This window comes from Austrofundulus limnaeus, unplaced genomic scaffold (assembly GCF_001266775.1).
Source record: "Austrofundulus limnaeus strain Quisiro unplaced genomic scaffold, Austrofundulus_limnaeus-1.0 Scaffold407, whole genome shotgun sequence".
Taxonomy (NCBI): Eukaryota; Metazoa; Chordata; class Actinopteri; order Cyprinodontiformes; family Rivulidae; genus Austrofundulus; species Austrofundulus limnaeus.
The window spans coordinates 414,978-419,813 of NW_013952809.1; positions in this window are offsets into that span (position 1 = coordinate 414,978).

The following is a 4,836-nucleotide window of genomic DNA, read 5'->3' on the forward strand; positions in this document are numbered from 1 at the left end:
TACTACCACACCAAATTTTAATTCAATATTTGTAAATCTGACAAATTAATGATTTTTTTTGTGTTTTTGTTAAGGAGGAGGGCGTTAACTGAAAATTTTCTGTATTTTACCTTTTTTTAATTATAGAAAAATCTGAAGGCTTAAAGAAAATAATGTGGTCAAAGTACAATCTCGAATTACACACAGGACACCAATTCAAAGTTAGACTTAATGAGCATTTTACCAAACCTTTTCAGCGCCGGCCAGCCATGTAACTCTGCACTTTAGGTCTCAGACAAGTTGGCGCTGATTCATCACAAAACAGGAGATTATAACAGTTTCTTCAGAACCGAGTCACGCTTCCTGGAAATGACATCGTCAAACGAGGGGACATGACCTCACCTGGTGACCCAGTTCTCAACCAAGAAATTCCTGAACTTGTAGAAACAGCATGTGTTTGATTGTGTTGTATCAATGAGAGGCGTGTAACTAGATAGTCCCAGAGGAACTAATTGTTCTCACAACAACTTAATGACAGGATAAAAATAAACTGATTGCACATTATTATAAAAACATGTACGTGTGAAGTGCATTTGAAAGTCAATAAAAAATTATTTCTTATAAGTCTATCCATCATTTTGACAGATTAAAGTTAACACCCCAATTAATATTACCATTCTGTTTTTATTCTCTGGCTCTGGATCAGACTCTGACTTCATCATGTGAGGCTGGACCGACAAGTCTTCCCTTGTTCACATCTTTTGATTCATTTGTAAAATAAAAGGTTTCTGCGCTGCTATACAGTCGTAAACCCCTCTATCAAACTAGAATGGACCGGTCTGGAAGCTGGCACTGGGCATGATGTGAAGCACCTCGTTTGGATTTAAAGAGACAGCCTCAAAATGAGACACCTCAGAAAAGAGGTGAAAGAGGGGCTTGTGGAGTTACATTAAGGAGGAATTCAAAACACTGCTGTTCCACTTTATATAGACCCCAACTGAATGATTTAAATGTGAGAAAGAAGGATCTTTAAGCCTGATATGTCTACTTGAAGTGCAATCGTTTCGTTTCATTGTTTGCATGTAGTTATTGGGACCAAAGTCAGTAATTTTTGTAACAGCGTAGAAAAAATTACGTGTTCATTTGGTTGATGTGGATTATCTTTTCAGCTTGTTTATTGTGATGGGTAATTTTTTTTCCTTTCAAAAACTTATTCATAAAAAAAATATATATATATATATATATAATTTTTTATACAATAAAAACAAGTCACAAATAAAAATGAATAGCAGCAGAAAGAAGAAATAAAAACGTATATCTTCTCCTTTTTTCCAAAAGTAAATTGAAACAATGACAATCTACAAATAACAAAAACAAAACAAAACAACATCAACCCTTCTTGAGCAGCATTTTTTTATAGATACACATTATACTATTTCATCTACAGGCAACTTTTATCATTGATCTGGCATCTTTAACATCACTCTCCAGATTATTCCATAATCTTGTTCCTCGAATTGAAGTACAAAATAGATTATGGCAGGATTTGTTTGAAACCTCTCAGTCAGGAAAAGGCCAGTGTGTGGCAGCCATCTTGAATTGGGTCAACTCCAAGCGTTGATTAATTCTAGATGTTCAGCCATCGATTCATCCAGTGGTTCATGAGATGTTTTGCTAACAGACTGATACAGGCAAAAACATCATCGCCCCATCGTCTTCTGCATTGATGATAAGAGCACAAATACCAGATTCTGCAAAGATATTAAAAATGCTTCAAAGCTAAAGGTGGGGAAATAGATTGTAAAATGGTTTTAAGGTCCAGTTGTGTTTGAATCACAGCTCAGGGATTTATTAAAAATAACATATGCCTCCTTCATTTATTCCATGTGTTTGAAGTCATGGCAAAAAAGTAGAAAAGAATCCACTTTAATTTTCAGATGAAACACGGACAAAAGCAGGTGCAGCAGCTGCAGTCTGGAGACGAAACGTCGAATTCTCACAGTTGTCCAAATCACAGAGCAGTTCTGATTCCTCATCGGAGGTACAACTGGCTCTTCATCAGCGCCGACACCTGCACGGTCCTGATGGAAAACAGGAAACTGGGGAGTTTTAAAAATCAGGCGTGTGCTCTATTTTTAGTAGGCAATCCCAGAAGATAAATTATCTTCTCTGGCTGCATTGAAATCATTTTTTTCTTTTTATCCCACAGCTGCAGCTGGATGTTTGCCTTTTAATTAATCTTTGATATCTTTCAGCGTCACCATGAAACTCAGTTGCTGGTGAAAATTCGGCTGCGAGGCCTCGTATTGTTTCTGCGGTGCCCTATAACGGCCACAGGACTGTGCAGTGTTTTGGCAGGTTATTGGCTCTGGTTTGGTTATTAATTATCTCCCATCCCTGCAAGCAAAGGGCGGGCGATAATGTGTTTCTGTCTCTTCCAAAATATCCCAAGAACCACTGAACAGTCCTGATGCATCTCAGTAATCCAGGTAAAAAATCAAAAAGAAAAAAATTGTATAGGTCTTCCGGACGGGTTCTTCTCTAATGAAACGTTTCGTCTCTCCTCCAAGAGACTTCTTCAGTCTGAGAGTTTCAGGCAAAATTCAGGCTTTTAAGCCCTGCCTCCATGTGACTGATACTCACATCGCATGGCTATCGTTGACACCTAATTAACACCTATTGTTAACAGGGGGTGGAGTGATACTGGCAATAGCAGCACTGTAGGAGTGGGACAACTGAAAACGGAGGCCTCCACCTCCGTTTAATGATGGACGGTCTTCACAAAAATGGCTTCTTTTACTCCTCTCTCAAACCAACGTTCCTCTCTATCAAGAATGAGAACATCCTCATCTCTGAAAGAGTGACCGCTGGCCTGTAAATGAGTGAAAACTGCAGAGTTCTGGCCATTAGATGTAGCTCGTCTGTGTTGGGACATTATTTTGAACAGTGGCTGCTTTGTTTCCCCGATGTATAACTGGTCTCAGTCCTCCTGGCACTTAACAGCATATACAACATTGCTCTGTTTGTGCCGGGGAACCAGATCTTATGAACCCGTCCAGAAGACCTATACCATTTTTTTCTTTTTAACCACTGAACAGATTTTATTGATGATATGATGGCATGAAAGGCAGTGAGTGATAATTTAATAGATAATATACATAGTCGCTAATGTCCCATTAGTTCTGTTCACAGTCCGGCTTTGAAGTGGAGCAACTCAGTTCAAATCGTCAGCGCAAACTTTTTGTACATAGCAAGTTTCTCCTTTGTGCACACATCTGTCGTCATTTTGAGCCACAGAAGTGCTTTAGGCGCTCTCACACTTATCAGTGCTGATTAGGATCAGTCGACTGCAAAGTTTGCACAACATTTAATGTGCTGTGTGAAATGCAAGACATGACACGCTCCACATTTCATCGTTTAGTCAGGGTGTTTTTGATCTGAGAGTTTCAGTGTGCTCGGCTTTTTTGCATTCAAAACTCCGGCTCATGATTAGATTCAGTATCTATTAAAAGGAGAAAAAGAGTCCTTATTCAAATACTGCAAGGTAATTTAAGAGGACTGAGCATTAAGAAATGAACAGAGCTGCTTTCAGTCAAGTGTCACTCATCAAATTAAAGCTGGCACATAGAATATACAGAGCATCATTTGATTGCTCAAATTCATTTTAAAAGCATGTTTGACTTTGATTTTATTTCTTATTGGTTTTAATGACCCGTTAACCATTCTGAATTGTTTCTTTTGTAGTTTTTAATTGTGCTATTCTTTCTTTTTGGTGTGATTAGTCCTAAAAAGTTCCCTTTCTTTTCTTTGTTTGGTTTGTTGATTAGCTTAGATTCAAATCTAACATTTTCTTTTGAGTTGTTCTGTTTATTTGGCCTCTAAAATATAGAAGCCCTTTAATGGCTGTGACTACTAAATGAAAAGACTGTAATGTTCGTAGACGGCGCTGATGTGGAGGTATGATCAGGAGAGGAAAGGGATGAAAATCTACAGAGGTGTTGAAAGTGGAGGAGGTAAAGTATCTGGGGGTCAACTATTCGAAATATTGGGTGTTGCACAAGAGAGAGCAGGCAGGGTAGAGTTGATGAAGACAAGTGTCAGTGGTGACAGAAGAATAGCTCCAAGCATGAAAGAAAAGCTTTACATGACAGAGCTGAGACCTGCTATGATGTGCGCTTTGGAGACAGTGTAACTAACAAAAAAAAAAAAGAAGAAGAAGCTGGAGGTGGCTGAGATGAAGATATTGAGATTTTTGCTGGGGGGCACCAAACTGGACAGGATTAAGAATTAGTTCACCAGAGGGACGGCTCAGACTGGGAGACAAAGTTAGAGAGCTAAGGGCTTAATGGTTCAGACCAGGAATGGTCGCTCTTTAAATGGATCCTCACTCCTTCATTACATCCAGGAACTTTCTGTGAGCTCTTCTTTTCCTCCTCCATGGTAGCTTCATTTTTAACATCCTTTGTCCAATAAATCTACTCTCCCTCCTCTGCTCATGTTCAAACTATGGATAATCAGATTTTCAGATATTCTAAGTCCAGTTAATGGATGTATTTGAAGAATTAATGTGGTCAACAATGATGCAACCTGTTTTTTTGTTTTGTTTTTTTGACACAGCCACCTGGTGACATACAGCGGGTAAAATAAGTATTGAACACGGCATCATTTTTCTCAGTAAATATTTGACTAGAGGTGCTAATGGCATGAAATTTTCACCAGATGTCAGTAACAACCCAAGTGATCCATACATACAAAGAAATCAAACCATAAATGTCCAGAAATGGTTATTTGTAATAATGTGGAATGGCACAGGGAAAAAGTGACAGGATTTAGCAGAAATAAACCCAGGGTGCAGGC